Raw genomic sequence first — 21,803 nt, forward strand, 5'->3', positions numbered from 1 at the left:
GAGCCAGCTAATGAAAAACGAGTAAGCTATCTCTTTCAAATAGTTCATCTTTCATGGGTGAAATGAAAGTCTTTCATGTCGGAGGGACGCCAAAGGCCCGACAATAAAAGTAAACCTGTCAGACCTCGTTTTCAGACAAGCTCTTTTAATGAGTTCCTTTTGCCATATTTTTTTAATCCTAACCTTAAAATCACTTGCCTATAAAAAAAGTATATTTGCATTTGAATCAATATCAGTTAAAAAAACAATTAATATTCAAAGATGACATCAGTTATTATCACGTGTATAAGCGCACGATGCCTCAATCTGAGTGGAATGTGTTCGATATCCTCCGAATGCCAATCTGATATTTGACCCATCACAGCATTGGTGGTATAGTGGTGAGCATAGCTGCCTTCCAAGCAGTTGACCTGGGTTCGATTCCCAGCCAATGCAAAGGTGGTACAGTACCAAACATGGCGTCCGACCAAGAGGTTCACCTGACAATGGATGTCCATCTAATTTTTTTTCATGATTGTTATACACACGTTCTAATCTTGTTCATCTGTTACGTCCATATTTTGGTGGAACAGCTGGAATGGTTGTACCATTGTTGGTATAGTGGATAAAGCTGACTTCCAAGCAGTTGGCATGGGTTCGATTCCTTCCTTAAATATCCTCCCTAGTTTTCACGTCAAGGACCATTGAAGCTCATATCAGTTAACCTGATATTTAGTCAAACAGCATTGGTGGTATAGTGGTGAGCATAGCTGCCTTCCAAGCAGTTGACCTGGGTTCGATTCCCAGCCAATGCAGTTTTATTATATCCTCCCTGGATTTTGAATGGAATCTTGTTTTGACCAAACATGGCTTCCAACCAAGCGGTTGACCTGACTATGGACGTCCAGCAATTTTTAGTTTTGGTTAGGTTTCCCCTAAATTAGGGTTAGGATTAGGTGTTAAGGTTAGAGTTATGGCTTAGGGTAAGGTGTTGGGGTTAGGGTTAAGGTTACGGTTCGGCTTCAGGGTTAGGGTTGAGGGTTAGGGGTTGGTTAGGTTTGAGGGTTGGGGTTAGGGTTAAGGTTACGGTTAGGCTTTAGGGTTGGGGATATAGTTAGGGGTTAGGGGTTAGGGTTAGCGTTAGGCTTGAGGGTTAGGGTAAGGTGTTGGGGTTAGGGTTAGGATTGAGGGTTAGGGGTTGGGGTTAGGGTTAGGCTTGAGGGATAGGCTTGAGGGTTAGGGTTAAGGGTTAGGGGTTAGGGTTAGGGTTAGGCTTGAGGGATAGGGTTGAGCATTGCCGCAAGGCATGCTGGGAAGATCTATTCACATTCTATTCACATTCTGAAGAACTATTCATGTTGGATCTGTTGTTAAAATATTATAACATGATTTATTTCCTGTCCAATTTTAAGTTGGCTGCTGTTTTATTTTACAGGAATATAGTTGGATGTGATTTGAATTATTTTTAGTAATCCTATGTGTTTTTATTATGAATTGTGTTGGTGATCTTTAAAAAAAAATGCACCACTACACCAGGGAGGGTCACACAATGGAAAATGAAAAAATACAAGACACACTAAGACACTAAGAAGTTGGAGTCATAACCTTTTTCCAGACTGATAGACTTTTTAATGAGCAAGGCATTGTTAAAATCAGTCTCTTATCAGAAGTCAGCGGGAGTTTAAACACCGGTTGTGCTATTGGACGTCCATTGTGTTTGCATCATTGGGAAAACTTCTATCTTCATTTGAATATTTATTTTTGGACAAATCTCTGCCTCCAATAGCCTGATTTATTATCACGGCAGACCAGACAAAATTATATTTTGTGTACAAACACAGATAATACAACCGATCGGTTTATAAGCAAAAACAAACACATCTGTTCAAGCATGATCACGAAATATACTCACCTGACAGAACGCAAGATAATAATGCAAGGTTTTGAGTGACGCTGTCAGAAAGGATATGGTTAGAGATTAGACTCTCGTAGATGCGTGCTTGGCGCTTATAAATGTGCTTCTGCCACCTTGCGGCCATTTTTACAGCTTTAAACGGCACCATTCATGATCTTTTCTATTGTGGAGTTGCATCATCACCTGTTTTGCCTCACTCAAAAAAACGTATGAATACGTCTTGAGTTTATATGTTTTTATTGAGTATACATCATGTCCAAAAACAGGTCTTACTGTACATCATGTCCAAAAAAATGCCCGACTATTTATTGTGTTAGGATTTTGTTTTGTCGCTCTGCTGCCGCCTGCTGCTTCCTCCTTGCAGCGCATCCTGACCAGCAGCCACTCCTGCACACACCTGATTCCAATCATCATCCTGACTACTTAAGCTCAGCTCACAGCTGTACTGATCGCCAGATTGTACCTCCACCTTCCTCAAGTCCCTGACTGCTGCTCGTCTTCCGCCACATGCATGATGTCCTTGTTCCTTCGCTTTCTGGCGTTTAATCAGTAGTTGAGTGAGTACTTGCCCGTCGATATTCTTGCCACGGTTGTCTTTTGTTTTTCCATGTTTTGGTTTTTGCTGGCTGGCTTCTTACAGTTCCTGACACATTATGTCCAAAACAATGGCAAAAAAAAATTCCTTGGTACACGTCATGTTCAAAATATGCAAAAGAAAATGCCTTACTATACATCATGTCCAAAAAATGCAAAAAAATGCCTTACTATACATCATGTCCAAAAAATGCAAAAAAATACCTTACGCTACATCATATCCAAAAAAATGCCTTACTATACATCACGTCCGAAAAAAGAAAAAAAATGCCTTACTGTACATGTCCAAAATATGCAAAAAATGCCTTACTATACGTACATCATGTCCAAAATGTGCAAAAAATGCCTTACTATACATCATGTCCAAAAAATGCCTTACTGTACATCATGTCCAAAAAATGCCTTACTGTACATCATGTCCAAAAAATGCCTTATTATACATCATTTCTTTAAGAAAAATGCCTTGTTATACATCATATCCAAAAAATAAAAAAAATGCTATAAAAAATTCTATAAAAAATGCCTTACTATAAATCATGTCCAAAATATGCAAAAAAATGCCCGACTATACATCATGTCCAAAAAATGCCCGACTATACATCATGTCTAAAAAATGCCCGACTATACATCATGTCCATAAAAGTGCCTTGCTATACATCATATCCAAAAATAAAAAAAATGCCATACTATAAATCATGTCCAAAAAATGCCTTACTATACATCATGTCTTAAAAATGCCTTGCTATACATCATATCCAAAAATGTTTAAAAAATGCCTTACTATAAATCATGTCCAAAATATGCCAAAAAATGCCTTGCTATACATCATGTCCAAAATATGCCAAAAAATGCCTAGCTATACATCATGTCCAAAAATGTAAAAAAATGCCTTACTATACATCATGTCCAAAAAATGCAAAAAAATGCCTTACTATACATCATGTCTAAAAAATGCCTTGCTATAAATCATGTCCAAAAAATGCCTTGCTATAAATCATGTCCAAAAAATGCCTTACTATAAAATCATGTCCAAAAAATGCCTTACTATACATCATGTCTAAAATATGGCAAAAAAATGCCTTACTATACATCATGTCCAAAATATGCCAAAAAATGCTTTACTATACATCATGTCCAAAATATGCCAAAAAATGCCTTACTATACATCATGTCTAAAATATGCCAAAAAATGCCTTACTATACATCATGTCCAAAATATGCCAAAAAATGCCTTACCATACATCATGTCCAAAAAATGCCTTACTATACATCATGTCTAAAATATGCCAAAAAATGCTTTACTATACATCATGTCCAAAAAATGCCTTACTATACATCATGTCTAAAATATGCCAAAAAATGCTTTACTATACATCATGTCAAAAAATGACCTTATTATACATTGTGTCCAAAAAATGCCTTGCTATAAATCATGCGCAAAAAATGGCTTGCTCCATATCATCTCCAAAAGAAAATGCCTTACTATACATCACGTCCAAAGAAAATGCCTTACAAATGCCTCAACAATTCAACTTAGCAAAGGCTCCATTGCAACAACAACCACATGACCCTGAAGGCATCGTGTCTGTATCTCTGCATTGTGGTTATCCCGACATGATTGTGGGTCACCACAATGCTTTACAGACGATACTATTGTGATATTTGACTTGACTTTAAGACCACTACAGTCTGACTATGATAAATGAATTATAGGATTGAATGTTCAATGTTACTTTCATAGTTAGAGCAAATACAAAACAAAGCAAGCATATACGCTTCAGACATGTCAAGCTTTCCTGTTGCTTTTTAAAATCTTAGTAAAAGCATCATAGAGAGCAAAGCATTTGAGTGCAATTTTGCTGCAGAAATAGTAAGCTAAAGGCACCACTGCAACAAATGCAGGAAGTCAGACATAAAGGAGCGGCACGCAGTGAATGCGTATGACTGTGAAGAAGCACGATGAAATAAGTTGGATGATGGGTTTTGGCCAAGAGGAAGAGGAAGAGGAGGAGGAGGAGAAGGAGGAGGAGTATATAATGAGGCTTCATCCAGTGGTCACACTTCCACAGCGTTATATGATGTAACAGAAGGACGACTCCCCCACAAGGCTTGCTCTTCTTTAAGTACTCCATGACTCTTATTTGACTGAATAAGTTCCCCCATCCAGGTATCACATGACCCTTGTAGTGGCCCCCTCAAGTGCTCCCTTATGTGAGCAGTTTGGTGATGCTTATTGTTCCATATGGCCGCACTGTTCCTTTATGTTCCTGTGTGCTTGTATTGGAGGCAATGAGACTAATTTGGTGGCCAATTTAGAAAGTTTATTTTTTAATGACTGTTGGGCAATACAGACGGAAACAGATGGCAGATAAGGACGCTGCCCATCAGATACAGAAAACTGCATACGAGGGTTTTTAACCAACAAATAAAACCCCATTTAACAACTTGATTAAAATATAGCAAAACAAATATAAAGAGATGTACAAACAACTTGTCACCATCTCTGTGCTCTTTTAGAATTATATAACTTCATGAACAGTCCTTAAAGTCTGTCGTTTGACTTTTTATGTTTACACTCAACAAAGTTGTGGTTGTTGCTGTTTACGTCTGATGCTCTATATTATTTTATGTTCACATAGAAACAACAAACATTCTGGTATGTCAAATTTACTTTTGTAACACATATTTTATTGGTCAATGAATGCTTTACTATACACCATGTCCAAAAATGCATAAAATGCCTTGCTATACATCATGTCCAAAAAATGCAAAAAAAGGACTTACTATAAATCAAGTCCAAAAATGCACAAAAAAATGCCTTACTATACATCACGTCAAAAAAAAATGCAATTAAAGGCCTTATTATACATTATGTCCAAAAAATGCCAAACTATATATCAAGTCTACAAAATGCAAAAAAATGCAAAAAATCATGTCCAAAAAATGCTAAAGAAAAATGCCTTACTATACATCATGTCCAAAAAATGCAAAAAAGGCCTTTCTATACATCATGTCCAAAAAATGCAAAAAATGCCTTACTATACATCATGTCCAAAAAATGCAAAAAATGCCTTACTATACATCATGTCCAAAAAATGCCTTGCTATACATCATGTCCAAAAAATGCCTTACTATACATCATGTCCAAAAAATGCCTTGCTATACATCATGTCCAAAAAATGCCTTGCTATACATCATGTCCAAAAAATGCAAAAAATGCCTTACTATACATCATGTCCAAAAAATGCCTTGCTATACATCATGTCCAAAAAATGCAAAAAATGCCTTACTATACATCATGTCCAAAAAATGCCTTGCTATACATCATGTCCAAAAAATGCCTTGCTATACATCATGTCCAAAAAATGCCTTGCTATACATCATGTCCAAAAAATGCAAAAAAATGCCTTACTATACATCATGTCCAAAAAAAATGCAAAAAATGCCTTACTATACATCATGTCCAAAAAATGCCTTACTATTACATCATGTCCAAAAAATGCCTTACTATACATCATGTTCAAAAAATGCCATACTATACATCATGTCCAAAAAAATGCAAAAAATGCCTTACTATACATCATGTCCAAAAAATGCAAAAAAATGCCTTACTATACATCATGTCCAAAAAATGCCTTACTATACATCATGTCCAAAAAAAATGCAAAAAATGCCTTACTATACATCATGTCCAAAAAATGCCTTACTATTACATCATGTCCAAAAAATGCCTTACTATACATCATGTTCAAAAAATGCCATACTATACATCATGTCCAAAAAAATGCAAAAAATGCCTTACTATACATCATGTCCAAAAAATGCAAAAAATGCCTTACTATTACATCATGTCCAAAAAATGCCTTACTATTACATCATGTCCAAAAAATGCCTTACTATACATCATGTTCAAAAATGCCTTACTATACATCATGTTCAAAAAATGCCTTACTATACATCATGTCCAAAAAATGCCTTACTATACATCATGTTCAAAAAATGCCATACTATACATCATGTCCAAAAAATGCCTTACTATACATCATGTTCAAAAAATGCCTTACTATACATCATGTCCAAAAAATGCCTTACTATACATCATGTTCAAAAAATGCCTTACTATACATCATGTCCAAAAAATGCAAAAAATGCCTACTATACATCATGTTCAAAAAATGCCATACTATACATCATGTCCAAAAAAATGCCTTACTATACATCATGTCCAAAAAATGCAAAAAATGCCTTACTATTACATCATGTCCAAAAAATGCCTTACTATACATCATGTCCAAAAAATGCAAAAAATGCCTTACTATTACATCATGTCCAAAAAATGCCTTACTATACATCATGTCCAGAAAATGCAAAAAACATGCCTTACTATACAATATGTGCTTTTCCTATTGGTCACGGTGATGTGCCAACATTTTGATGAAGACTATCAAGACTATTAACGCCACTCCGTGTTTACTTCCTTGACGACATTTCAGCAAAAAATGCGACAAACACTGCAAAATATTAGAAAACACCACAAGCTACCCAGCATGCCTTGCGGCAGGACTATTTGGGTGTAATTTTGTTTAAGTTGAACTGTGTTTTTAATCATAAAACATTCTTATTAGCGGATGTAATAGCTTGCTAGTACAGTGGAAACAGAAACTGTAAGTCTGCCTATGATGTCATCATTGCTTGACTCTGTAGTTCTTGGCTAACTAACAAAGTTACGCTACAATATGTGCTTTTCCTATTGGTCACGATGATGTGGCAACATTTTGATGAGCATCAAGACTATTAACGGCACTTTGTGTTTACTTTCTTGACGACATTTCAGCAAAAAAACATGCCTTACTATACATCATGTCCAGAAAATGCAAAAAAACATGCCTTACTATACATCATGTCCAAAAATGCCTTACATCATGTCCAAAAAATCAAAAAATGCAAAAAAAATGCCTTACAATACATCATTTCCAAAAATGTAAAAATATCCCTTACTATACATCATGTCCAAAATATGCAAAAAAAGCCTTACTATACATGTCCAAAAAATGCCCAACTATACATCATGTCTAAAAAATGCCGTACTATACTTACTATTCTTTTCTTTTTTTGTGTGCTGTTTTGTGCTATAAACATTATCGATGGTGTGTGTTAGAAATTGGTCATTTTTCTTTAAAAAGTTGTGTGTCTCTGACTGTTTTCTAAAAAGCAAAAACAAACAGTGTATTTATATCGTGCTTACTTTACCACTAACTTCCCATTTTAACAAGACTATGACAGCTTTGTGTCTTGCTCACTGATGCAAATGGAGGGCGAGTCTTTGAGTCTTCGAGTCTTCGATTCATGAACGGGAAGAGCCGTGGATCTCTATGGAAGTGCCATTCCATAGATTAGGGAACTCCACCACCACTCCATCACAAATCCCGTCACTCTTCCCGTCTTGCTCCTAAATTACATCAACGTGTGTAATTCAATGTTTGAATGGCGGAACACCAGCAGTTCCATAAGTTCAATGTCAAAAACTTGACACATTCCCGGGAAGAACTGGTTCTAACAGATACCGCCTGCCATGTGCCCAGCTTCCTGCCGTGCCCTTGGGGGTCTGGTATCGATCAGTGCTTCCTTTTTTTTTTTTTTTTTAAACTTGTTACACTCAAACCTCATCATTTCTTTCTTTTTTTTTTTTAACACATCCCTCTGTCTTACACACACACACACACACACACATTAGTCTTGTGAAGAGCCGTCAGGGATGCCCGGGGCTGCTGGGTAAAACAGTGAACGCCACTGACAGCAGGGAAGGAGCACAAGGCAGGAACTGAAATGTAGCAGAATGATGAGAAGCGGCAGCAAAGTCGGGTAAACTTGTTGGCATCCCCCTTGCCATGAGGATCTTGGAAGTTTCCAAGGAATAAATCAGGCGAAAATCCAAATGTACTTCACTGTATCCATAGTTACGGATAACCTTTTCCAGGAAATCTGTCAACTTCCATGTAGCTAAATTCCTCTCTGACAATTCACTTACTGTTTAAATGGAGTACATGTGAAATAAACCTTATTACAGCCTGTTAACGCGTCATGGTAAACATACATACAAGTGCCCGCAAGGCATGCTGGGTAGTGAGCTATGAACAATAAAACATTGACTATCAAGACTATTAACTCCACTTTGTGTTTACTTCCTTGACGACATTTCAGCAAAAAAATGCGACAAACACTGCAAAATATTAGAAAACACCACAAGATACCCAGCATGCCTTGCGGCAGGACTATTTGGGTGTAATTTTGTGTAAGTCTAACTGTGTTTTTAATCATAAAACATTCTTATTAGCGGACTAATAGCTTGCTAATACACTGGAAACAAACTAAGTCTGCCTATGATGTCATCATTGCTTGACTCTGTAGTTCTTAGTTAACTAACAAAGTTACAGTACAATATGTGCTTTTCCTATTGGTCACGATGATGTGGCAACTTTTTGATGACTATCAAGACTATTAATGCCACTCCGTGTTTACTTCCTTGACGACATTTCAGCAAAAAAATGCGACAAACACTGTAAAATATTAGAAAACACCACAAGCTACCCAGCATGCCTTGCGGCAGGACTATTTGGGTGTAATTTTGTTTAAGTCTGTGTTTTTAATCATAAAACATTCTTATTAGCGGATGTAATAGCTTGCTAGTACACTGGAAACAGAAACTGTAAGTCTGCCTATGATGTCATCATTGCTTGACTCTGTAGTTCTTAGCTAACTAACAAAGTTACGCTACAATATGTGCTTTTCCTATTGGTCACGGTGATGTGGCAACATTTTGATGACCATCAAGACTATTAACGGCACTTTGTGTTTACTTTCTTGATGACATTTCAGCAAAAAAATGCGACAAACACTGCAAAATATTAGAAAACACCACAAGCTACCCAGCATGCCTTGCGGCAGGACTATTTGGGTGTAATTTTGTTTAAGTCTAACTGTTTTTAATCATAAAACATTCTTATTAGCAGACTAACAGCTTGCTAGTACACTGGAAACAAAAACTAAGTCTGCCTATGATGTCATCATCACTTGACTCTGTAGTTCTTAGCTAACTAACAAAGTTACACTACAATATGTGCTTTTCCTATTGGTCACGATGATGTGGCAACATTTTGATGAAGGTGAGAAACTATTGTATTCAAGAACAAAAATATGAACCACTTAGTGCTTTTTTGATGATAAACAGGTCAGTTTTGTCAGTTTTGGAGTTCAAATAACTTGACAGATGGAGCAGGGGAACATTCTTTAATTAGGAAATATTTTTAATTAGCTTTGCTTCATTTACCGGCATCTACCGGCAAGACGTCATGTCCTCTGGTGTTGTGGGCATCCATTCCAGATGATGTTCAGAAGAGATATTCACCACTTGATCAGTGTAGCAGATATATAACAATTCATTTTCTATCCTGTTCGGTGGGATGCGAGCCGGGGACTGTCCACTAAGGATCCGTCATTGGGATATACGATGTGTCGGTCCCGTCTTTTGTTGACCTGTGGAGAGAATGTTTAATTAGTTGTCATATTTGGAAGTATTGTAGTATTCTACTATGGTTATTAAGTGTCAGTATAATGTTACTTTAGTGTTCGGCGAGACACACAAGCACCAGATTTGATCACCAGAACAAATGTTTTTTTTTATTGTAGTTTATTTGAAAAAAAAAGCGACTACACAAGCATTAACTCAATGACTTCCTGTTCAGTGCAAAGCAAGCATCATCATGAAAGCAATTTGATCATGATGGAAATGATGAATTTCAATTGTAATCTAAATATGACAAATTGATATATTGTTTGTTTTTGTTTGTTTTTTTTTTACCAGCTAGATGAACATTATACTCAAATATTGCAATAATCATGTACTATATAACACATGGGAAAAAATAAAGTCAAAATATTAGAATAAAGTCTAATATTTTGACTATTTTTTTGACTTAAAATAAAGTCAAAATATTAGAATAAAGTCTAATATTTTGACTATTTTTTTGACTAAAAATAAAGTCAAAATATTAGAATAAAGGCTAATATTTTGACTATTTTTTCCCTATTTTTTTTTTACTTTTTCAAAATATTAGAATATAGTCTAATATTTTGACTTTATTTTTTCCCATGTGTTATATAGTACATGATTATTGCAATATTTTAGTATAATGTTCATCTAGCTGGTAAAAAAAAAACAATATATCAATTTGTCATATTTAGATTACAATTGAAATGCATCAATGCCATCATGATCAAATTGCTTTTATGATGACGCTTACTTTGCACTGAACATGAAGTCATTGAGTTAATGCTTGTGTAGTCGCTTTTTGGCTGCTTTGCGATCACGAGTACCCGGAGAAAACCCACGCATGCACGGGGAGAACATGCAAACTCCACACAGAGATGGCCGAGGATGGAATTGAACCCTGGTCTCCTAGCTGTGAGGTCTGCACGCTAACCACTCGACCACCGTGCCACCAATAAGGAATCACACTTCACGCAAAGTGTAGAACCAATTAGCGCTGATTGTTTATGTTGAGTTACGTTTATATAAGTTACAAGAACGACCAAATGGTAATTATGACTCACTAGAAAAGTTTTTAATATTTTGGGCTCAACTTTGAGGCACAATAATTGGGAATGACAGTGAAGTAATCCTGTCGCAGTGGAGTCAGGTTGATAACAACACACCTCAGAGTAAATGCAGACATTTTTTTTGAATGGAATGTACCGGTTAAAGAATATTACAGCTGCTTAATTAATGCAGGATCAGGTTTAATTAGTCTGAGGGGTATTTATCCCAATGAAAGGAAACGTGTAAGTAATAAACATTCCTCGGTCATGCAAATAAAACAAGGGTGGATTTAAGGCAGGTTTGGGTAAATATGAAGTATAATGAAGTCAGTATGCTTGGTTGAGCAGCACAAAGACTGGAAAGGAGGCAAAAGTATGTAAGCCCACCCGTGGCTGCAAAAGCCAGCTATCAGCTGTAGTCCAGAACTCCTGGAAGTCACAGCTGCCATCCAAGACTAAAACGTCAACATGACTTCATAGGTGAAAAAAAAAAAACAGGAGCGAGGACTAACTATTCTGCTTGTGTCAAATTAACCACGGGGAGGAACCGAGGGGAGACGATTAATCGCAACACCGTGCAGTTAAAAGGCTTTGGGGAAATGAATAAATACAGTGGGACTCATTTACAGGAAGTTGTGGCCACTTGTGTTAAATAACTCAAGTCTTCGTCACAAATGGGTGGGGGTGCGTTGGAGGCAGGAAGGACTTTGAATATTACTACTACTGTACAGGCCTGGCAACACTGTCTACATTTGACGTACTTTAGTAGTTTCGACTTCAGTCTGTTCAACAGATACAGTAAATAATAGATATTTTTTGATAGTATTTCAAACTGGGGGCCGCAAAAATATTTTTGTCACTCAGTGGGGGGCATGACAGAAAATAATTGCGAACCACCAGTTTATGTCCACATGGGTTGCATTGTAAAACGGCCTCATTATCGCAAAACAAAGCAGCTACACAAGCATTAACTCAGTGACTTCCTGTTCAGTGCAAAATAAGCTTCATAATAAAAGAAATTTGATCGCAATAATCATGTCGTTTAACTGTTTATTATCTGTTAATTATCTGTAATCTTGTACTCATTATCGCAAAGCAGAAACAAAGCGGCTACACAAGCATTAACTCAGTGACTTCCTGTTCAGTGCAAAGTAAGCTTCATAATAAAACAAATTTGATTATGATGGATTGATGCATTTCAATTGCAATCAAAATATGACAAATTGATATATTGTTGTTTTTTTTTACCAAGCTAGATGAACATTATACTCAAATATTGCAATAATCATATACTATATAAAACATGGGAAAAAATAAAGTCAAAATACTATGAAAATAAAGTTACATTGCAAGAACTAAATTTACAAGAAGTATCTTGCAATCTTGTACTCATGATCGCAAAGCAGCAACAAAGCGGCTACACAAGCATTAACTCAGTGACTTCCTGTTCAGTGCAAAATAAGCTTCGTAATAAAATAAATTTGACCGAGATGGAATTGATGCATTTTAATTGTAATCAAAATATGACAAATTGATATATTGTTGTTGTTTTTTTACCAAGCTAGATGAACATTATACTAAAATATTGCAATAATCATGTACTATATAACACATGGAAAAAAATAAAGTCAAAATATTATGAGAATAAAGTTATATTGCAAGAACTAAATTTACAAGAAGTAACTTGTAATAATTCAGTCACAAATATTAAGAGAAGGCTGTATGGTGAAAGAGTGGTTAGCGCGCAGGCCACACAACTCGGAAACCTGAGTTCGATTCCACTCTCAGCCATCTCTGTGTGGAGTTTGCATGTTCTCCCCGTGCATGCATGGGTTTTCTCCGGGTACTCCGGTTTCCTCCCACATTCCAAAAACATGCTAGGTTAATTGGCGACTCCAAATTGTCCATAGGTATGAATGTGAGTGTGAATGGTTGTTTGTCTATATGTGCCCTGTGATTGGCTGGCCACCAGTCCAGGGTGTACCCCGCCTCTCGCAGAAAATGAATGAATGAAAGAATATTCATAGAAAAAAGTTGCGCTATAATAAGCAAAGTGTCATCGTTTTTATGAGAAAAATACTTTTAATATTATAAGGAAAAATAATGTTATTTTGGTTGCATAAAGTCAAAATAGAAAATAGAAATAGAAAAAATAATTTTTTGACAGTTCACACATTCCATGAAGCAAGTGGATGGCTTTATTCATCTTCCAGCAGACAACGGCTTTTTCCATCGACAATTCTGTCAAAGATATGTGTGGAAAAACAGACATCTTATACTGTAAACAGTTGAGGGTGGGGGGGGCAACACACATACAATGTGTGGGTGTCAAGGGCACCTCATGTGGCTTCAGCGGCTTTATTATTTTGTGTCACACTATCATAAAGCCGCCGTCTGTCAGTTCAAAGACGACTGCCTGGGAAAAATACAACCCAATAAACACCTTATATAAAAAAACTGGGACTATTTACAGGAATTTCTTCCGTTTTGTCCGTGTTAGGGTAAATAGAACATTAAAAACAAAAACAAGACACTGTAAAAAAAAAGTGGCTATCCTTCGCTATATAAGTTAAGGTGCAAGTGTTTCCATAAACTACATTCTATGTACTACACTGTACATTATACATGGGTACCACCTACTGGTTCAAATGGGAATTACACCTCTCTTGACAATAATTTATGAAAAAATGGGAATGTTGTCGCTAATATTGATTATCGCTGATAATTTGCAAATATTTTAACTTTATGCTACAAATATGTCATTATTCCCATCAAATTTAAACTTTTTCTCTTTTTTTAAAACTTTTTTTAATCATTATTATTAACTATTATTATAATAATTATTAACTTTATTAACTTTTATTAACTTTATTATTTATTTAAAAAACACGAATATTCAACTTTATGCTAAATATGTCATTGTTTTTCCTCATAACATTCTAACATCATTCTCGTAAAATTGAAATTTGTTCTCGTTTTTTTTACTTTATTTATCATTATTTAACTATTATTAACTTTATTATTATTAACTTTGTTTTTTATTATTCTTTAAAAACACGAATATTTCAACTTTATGCTAAATATGTCATTGTTTTTCCTCATAACATTCTAACATTATTCTCGTAAAATTGAAATTTGTTCTTGTTTTTTTACTTTATTTATCATTATTATTTACAGTGAAGAAAATAAGTATTTGAACACCCTGCTATTTTGCTATTTCTCCCACTTAGAAATCATGGAGGGGTCTGAAATTTTCATCGTAGGTGCACGTCCACTGTGAGAGAGATAAACTAAAAAGAAAAATCCAGAAATCACAATGCATGATTTTTTAACAATTTATTTGTGTGATACAGCTGCAAATAAGTATTTGAACACCTGAGAAAATGAATGTTAATATTTGGTACAGTAGCCTTTGTTTGCTATTACAGAGGTCAAACGTTTCCTGTAGTTTTTCACCAGGTTTGCACACACTGCAGGAGGGATCTTGGCCCACTCCTCCACACAGATCTTCTCTAGATCAGTCAGGTTTCTGGGCTGTCGCTGAGAAACACGGAGTTTGAGCTCCCTCCAAAGATTTTCGATTGGGTTCAGGTCTGGAGACTGGCTGGGCCATGCTAGAACCTTGATATGCTTCTTACGGAGCCACTCCTTGGTTTTCCTGGCTGTGTGCTTCGGGTCGTTGTCGTGTTGGAAGACCCAGCCACGACCCATCTTCAATGCTCTGACAGAGGGAAGGAGGTTGTTCCCCAAAATCTCACAATACACGGCCCCAGTCATCCTCTCTTTAATGCAGTGCACTCGTCCTGTCCCATGTGTAGAAAAACACCCCCAAAGCATGATGCTACCACCCCCATGCTTCACAGTAGGGATGGTGTTCTTCGGATTGTACTCTTCATTCTTCTTCCTCCAAACACGCTTATTGGAATTATGACCAAAAAGTTCTATTTTGGTCTCATCTGGCCATAAAACTTTCTCCCATGACTCCTCTGTATCATCCAAATGGTCATATGCAAACTTAAGACGGGCCTTGACATGTGCTGGTTTAAGCAGGGGAACCTTTCGTGCCATGCATGATTTCACATCATGACGTCTTAGTGTATTACCTACAGTAACCTTGGAAACGGTGGTCCCAGCTCTTTTCAGGTCATTGACCAAGTCCTGTCGTGTAGTTCTGGGCTGATTCCTCACCTTTCTTAGAATCATTGAGACCCCACGAGGTGATATCTTGCATGGGGCTCCACTCCGATTGAGATTGACCGTCATGTTTAGCTTCTTCCATTTTCTAATGATAGCTCCAACAGTGGACCTTTTTTCACCAAGCTGCTTGGTAATTGCTCCGTAGCCCTTTCCAGCCTTGTGGAGGTGTACAATTTTGTCTCTGGTGTCTTTGGACAGCTCTTTGGTCTTCGCCATGTTACAAGTTAAAGTCTTACTGATTGTATGGGGTGGACAGGTGTCTTTATGCAGCTAACGACCTCAAACAGGTGCATCTGATTCAGGATGATACATGGAGTGCAGGTGGACTTCTAATGGGCAGACTAACAGGTCTTTCAGGGTCAGAATTCTAGATGATACACAGGTGTTCAAATACTTATTTGCAGCTGTATCACACAAATAAATTGTTAAAAAATCATGCATTGTGATTTCTGGATTTTTCTTTTTAGTTTATCTCTCTCACAGTGGACATGCACCTACGATGAAAATTTCAGACCCCTCCATGATTTCTAAGTGGGAGAAATAGCAAAATAGCAGGGTGTTCAAATACTTATTTTCTTCACTGTAACTATTATTAACTTTATTATTATTAACTTTGTTTTTTATTATTCTTTAAAAACACAAATATTTCAACTTTATGCTACTAATATGTCATTGTTTTTCCTCATAACATTCTAACATTATTCCCGTAAAATTTAAACTTTTTCTCTTTTTTAAACTTTATTATTTACTATTATTAACTTATTATTATTAAATTTTATTAACTTTATTTATTTATTATTAAAAGAACACAAATATTTCAACTTTATGCTACTAATGTCATTGTTTTTCCTAACATTATTCTCGTAAAATTTAAACTTTTTCTCGTTTTTTTAACTTTATTATTTATTATTAACTATTATTATTAACTTATGATAATTATTCACTTTATTATTATTATTAACTTATTAACTTTATTATTCATTTATTATTAAAAAACATGAATATTTCAACTTTATGCTACTAATAGTCATTGTTTTTCCTCATAATATTCTAACATTATTCCCGTAAAATTTAAACTTTTTCTCTTTTTTATACTTTATTATTTACTATTATTAACTTATTATTATTAAATTTTATTAACTTTATTATTTATTTATTATTAAAAGAACACAAATATTTCAACTTTATGCTACTAATGTCATTGTTTTTCCTAACATTATTCCAGTAAAATTTAAACTTTTTCTCATTTTTTTAAACTTTATTATTTATTATTAACTTATGATAATTATTCACTTTATTATTATTAACTTATTAACTTTATTATTCATTTATTATTAAAAAACATGAATATTTCAACTTTATGCTACTAATAGTCATTGTTTTTCCTCATAACATTCTAACATTATTCCCGTAAAATTTAAACTTTTTCCTGTTTTTAACTTCATTATTTGTTATTATTATTAACTATTATTATTATTATTATTATTATTATTATTAACTTTCTTATTCATTATTAAAAAACACTACTATTTCAACTTTATGCTACTAATATGTCATTGTTTTCCTCATAACATTCTAACATTATCTCCGTAAAATGTTAACTTTTTCTCGTTTTTTTTTTTCTTTATTCTTACTGCTGATTTTTGTTAATTTTTGCTGTTTTATTAATAAAATTTTTTGTTTGTTGATTTTTTGTTAAATAGTATTTTTAGACAATAAAAAATAGTTGTGGGTCGCAAGTATGACCCATCCCAGAATGCATTGCAGTGCCACTACACAGAGACTGAGGAAACGACGGACTGTATATGAATTTCACAGCAGCCGGGCTATGTGTGTGTGTGTGTGTGTGTGTGTGTGTGTGTGTGTGTGTGTGAGACAGGGAGCATCTTAATGAATCCGTGGTTGGAATTGTCTTCCTTCTGACTGTCATTCCATCTATTTTTGAGGTTGGGGTCCCAAATTAAACCTAAGCCCCAACCTGTCGAATTCCATGAAAATCTGTCAAACCATTCTCATGGTATTTTCACACACACACACACACACACACACACACACACAATTAAAGACATGGCTGGAAACGGTCCAAATCTCCTGCTGGCGGTATAATAATAAGCAAGCAACAACGTGATTAAGTTAAGATTGTTTGTTTATAATTTGAACAGCAGAGCCACTGGAGTCTGTCTGACGTTTTTACTCTTGAGCCATGGAAGCAACAACAAGAAATCAAAGTTCAATTGCGGCGTTTGTATTTCTTGGTGACTTTTTTTTTACATAAGCAATTTTTATTAAAGTAACCCCACATCATTTTGTCACGTTTGAACCTTTTCTGCTTAAAAGTATATGATAAGTGAAGTAAAATATAAGTATTCAAAGATGTTGCATTGATATGTAGTATTCTACCACGGTGCCTAGGTGTCCGTAATGTTACTCTAATGGTCAGCGAGACACACAAGCACCAGACTTCATCACCAGAACAACAAGCTTTTATTGCGTGTTTCAATTAATTCAAAACAGGCACAATTACCCCTAACACTGTCTACTATTGTGGCCGTAAAACCACGCTAAGCTAAATCTCAACTCTGATGTCACTTCCTGTCCACCTGGCACTAAGCTCCTCTATGACTGGAGTACATTTACAGCAAAACGCACAAGCACGAGTCTTATTTATGTCTTATTTTTTGTTATGTCTACTATATTGGGGAACACGGTTGTCAGGGCGACTGTAGGGGTGTTATTTTATGTTTAAAGCTCTCGAGCAACGTTAGAAACTGCATTTAGAAGGTTGTAAAGTGTTTTTTTAATGCTCTATGAAAATGTGACATAATAATTAGCTTGTATCAATTTTTCCAGAAAACACCTTGATGATTCTCAAGAACTTTGGGAAAATACTCGAGACAAAAAAATATGGTGGTGGTAGTGTGATGGTCTGGGGCTGTCTGAACTAAGCTCCCCTATGACTGGAGCATTTCCAGCAAAATGCACAAGTCTTATTTTCCGTTATTATGTCTATTATATTGGGGAACACGGTTGTCAAGGCAACTATAGGGGTGTTATTTTATATTTAGAGGTCTCGAGCAATGTTAGAAACTGCATTTAGAAGGTTGTAAACAGTTTTTTTTATGCTCTAACTATGAAAATATGGAATAACAATTCGCTTGTATCAATTTTGCCAGAAAACATCATGATGATTCTCAAGAACTTTAGGAAAATATTCGAGACAAAAATATGGTGGTGGTAGTGTGATGGTCTGGGGCTGTCTGAACTTGCTGTGATAAGTGGAACCATGAATTCTGCTATCTACCAAAAAAGTCTTATTTTCTGTTATTATGTCTACTATATTGGGTAACACGGTTGTCAGGGCGACTATAGGGGTGTTATTTTATATTTAGAGGTCTCGAGCAACTTTAGAAACTGCATTTAGAAGGTTGTAAACAGTTTTTTTATGCTCTAACTATGAAAATATGGAATAATAATTAGCTTGTATCAATTTTGCTGGAAAACATCTTGATGATTCTCAAGAACTTTGGGAAAATACTCAAGATAAAAATATGGTGGTGGTAGTGTGATGGTCTGGGGCTGTCTGAACGTCCTGCGATAAGTGGAACCATGAATTCTGCTGTCTACCAAAAAAAAGTCTTATTTATGTCTTATTTTTTGTTATTATGTCTACTATATTGGGGAACACTGTTGTCAAGGCGACTATAGGGGTGTTATTTTATATTTAGAGGTCTCGAGCAACTTTAGAAACTGCATTTAGAAGGTTGTAAACAGTTTTTTATGCTCTAACTATGAAAATATGGAATAATAATTAGCTTGTATCAATTTTGCTGGAAAACATCTTGATGATTCTCAAGAACTTTGGGGAAAATACTTGAGACAAAAATATGGTGGTGGTAGTATGATGGTCTGGGGCTGTCTGAACTTGCTGCGATAAGTGGAATCATGAATTCTGCTATCTACCCAAAAAGTCTTATTTATGTCTTATTTTCTGTTATTATGTCTACTATATTGGGTAACATGGTTGTCAGGGCGACTATAGGGGTGTTATTTCATGTTTAGAGGTCTCGAGCAATGTTGGAAACTGCATTTAGAAGGTTGTAAACAGTTTTTTTATGCTCTAACTATGAAAATATAGAATAATAATTAGCTTGTATCAATTTTGCCGGAAAACATCTTGATGATTCTCAAGAACTTTAGGAAAATAATCGAGACAAAAATATGGTGGTGGTAGTGTGATGGTCTGGGGCTGTCTGAACCTGCAAGACTTGCTGCGATAAGTGGAACCGATGTGGCTAAATGACAACAATTCTGCAAAGATGAGTGGGCCAAAATTCCTCCACAGCGCTGTAAGAGACTCATTGCAAGTTATCACAAATGCTTGATTGCAGTTGTTGCTGCTAAGAATGGCACAACCACTTATTAGCTTTTTCCTTAGTAATAAAAAGTTCCATTTAAAAAGTGCATTTGACATGCATTGACATATGACAAACATGCCAAAAAATAAGAAACCAGAAATCACACCACTGTACTGTAACAAATATTAAACGCAGTCTCAACATTTTAGTGAGTCATTACAGCTGTGAATTAGGTTTATGATCTAGTTTAGATTTTTCATATCCGTTCCTTTTTTGGTGTACGGCTCTGAAGTAGCTCTAAGCCGCACTATTGTAATATTTGTTATGGATTACCATGCTGACATCTGACAGCAGGATGTGAGGCTCCCATCTGTGAGAGGGTTTTTTTTTTTTCTTACCCCCAGGTTGTAAGTGTCTGTTTATAAAGAAAATAAGATGCCATCACACATTTGGCAATTTTGCTTTTGTTTACAATAATTGAAGCAATCTCCAGTCTGATCTGTTTTTATTCTGATAGTTTTTTTTTAGTGAGGTTTAAAATGCAAAAGAGAAAGCGCCGTTTGAAAGCCTTCGAAGTTGGAGGTGGTGGAGTTGTGGGGATCATGTCATGCCAATGTTGCTCAGAGATTTATTTATTGATGGCGGCCCGCCACAAATACATTTATACTGCCACAAATTCAGTAGATATGTCTTTCCCTCACAAACATATTTTTATGGGACTGTCTGTGAATGCAACTTGTCGTTCCAGCTTTGTACAGCAGTCAAAGAAGTCCAGCTGAAGAAGAAGAAGATGTAGCAAGAGAGATCAGTAGTGAGTATTCAGGTTCCTCTAGATCCTGGTCCTGGATGATCGGTATTGAAACATTTTTTTTCCCATTCGTGCTGTTCTGTTTTTTTTTTTAAGTTTCTACTATTTCAACTTTGTGAATTGTATTCTCATAATTACGAATTTATTCTCATATTATTTTAACTTTATTCTCACAACATTAGAACTTTGCCCAAAAATGACAACTTTGTGTTTTCTGATATTATTCCGACATAAATAAATAAAATAATGAATAAAAAATTAATTCCAACTTTTTTTTTTCCAGAGTTTCTGATTTCCAAATTTGTACAAAATTTTTTAAAAAATTGGAAAAATTCCAAAGTTGTAAAAACAATATGTTCATGACGAAAACAGTAATAAATACCATGTATTACCATATATAATAGAATATTTTATTGCTAAATTTCAATTGAAGGTCTATCTAAATAGAAGAAATAAAAGCACACAAAATAATATAAAAAATAAAATTAGTTATTTCAATCAAAATGCTGCAAACATTTCTGTTATTCTCGTGAAATTTCAAAAAAAAAAAAAAAAACTTTTTGACTTTATTCCTGTAAAACTACATTTTTGCTGCTGCTTTTTCTATTTTAAATTACAGTTTTTGTGCTTTGGGAGGTGAAAAAAAACCAGCCGCGGGCCGCAGTTTGGACACCACTGCCATTTGTTTTGCCTTTCTTCACTTTTTGTCTCCCACAGCATTCATAAAATTTCCATGCACATGCGTCATGGCGTCACCGCCCCCCCATCAGGTCCTGCGTAAGTCTGATGCCGCCGGTATTATTTTCTCCTCAAAATTCCCCTCCTCCAGCTGGCTGGTCCAAATGGAGCTCAGCATGTGTAATCTTGTATAATGTGTCTAGTGGGGGGGGGCTATTTTCACAGTGGCAGAACTTGTGGAAGACGTGGGAAGAACATGACCATCAGAGTGTGACTGCACTCTTCCGTTCTAAGTACTGTACACGAGATTAAAGCAAAAATACTGACATAATACACAATACTTTAGAGGACCGATTGCATCATGAGATGAGAGCTGATATATATTTTTGATATTTACTTTGGATATTTTACTTCACTTTTAGCTCATTTTCTTGACATTTGAGGATGAAATTAAATTGCGATTCTGAATGGTAAATCTAAGCGGTTAATATAAATACGTAATAAATCTATCTCATTCATTCATTCATTCATTTTCTACGAAGACAGTCCAGTACACCCTGGACTGGTGGCCAGCCAATCACAGGGCACATATAGACAAACAACCATTCACACTCACATTCATACCTATGGACAATTTGGAGTCGCCAATTAACCTAGCATGTTCCTAGCAACCTAGCTGAGA

At 35.5% G+C, this 21,803-nt stretch overlaps 1 long non-coding RNA gene and 2 other non-coding genes across 4 annotated transcripts in view; all 3 read left to right on the forward strand.

The window, feature by feature from the left end:
• The first annotated feature begins 363 nt into the window (after positions 1-363).
• Positions 364-435, forward strand: trnag-ucc (transfer RNA glycine (anticodon UCC)). Its single transcript has one exon. It is a non-coding gene; the product is annotated as a tRNA-Gly (tRNA).
• A 287-nt stretch (positions 436-722) lies between these two features.
• On the forward strand, positions 723-794 carry trnag-ucc (transfer RNA glycine (anticodon UCC)). The gene has a single exon. It is a non-coding gene; the product is annotated as a tRNA-Gly (tRNA).
• A 1,634-nt stretch (positions 795-2,428) lies between these two features.
• The window catches only part of LOC144898621 (uncharacterized), a 30,043-nt gene continuing 10,668 nt past the window's right edge, over positions 2,429-21,803 (forward strand). The window contains exons 1-2 of one of the 2 annotated variants that reach the window (XR_013627525.1): positions 2,442-2,451; positions 20,384-20,446. This is a non-coding gene — a long non-coding RNA (uncharacterized LOC144898621). Of the gene's footprint in view, positions 2,452-20,383; positions 20,447-21,803 lie in introns of both variants that reach the window. The other variant, XR_013627524.1, reaches the window with a different exon arrangement.

The sequence above is a fragment of the Doryrhamphus excisus genome, linkage group LG6 (genome assembly GCF_037039965.1).
Source record: "Doryrhamphus excisus strain RoL-2023G ecotype Guam linkage group LG6, RoL_Dexc_Guam_v1.1, whole genome shotgun sequence".
NCBI classification, from domain to species: domain Eukaryota; kingdom Metazoa; phylum Chordata; class Actinopteri; order Syngnathiformes; family Syngnathidae; genus Doryrhamphus; species Doryrhamphus excisus.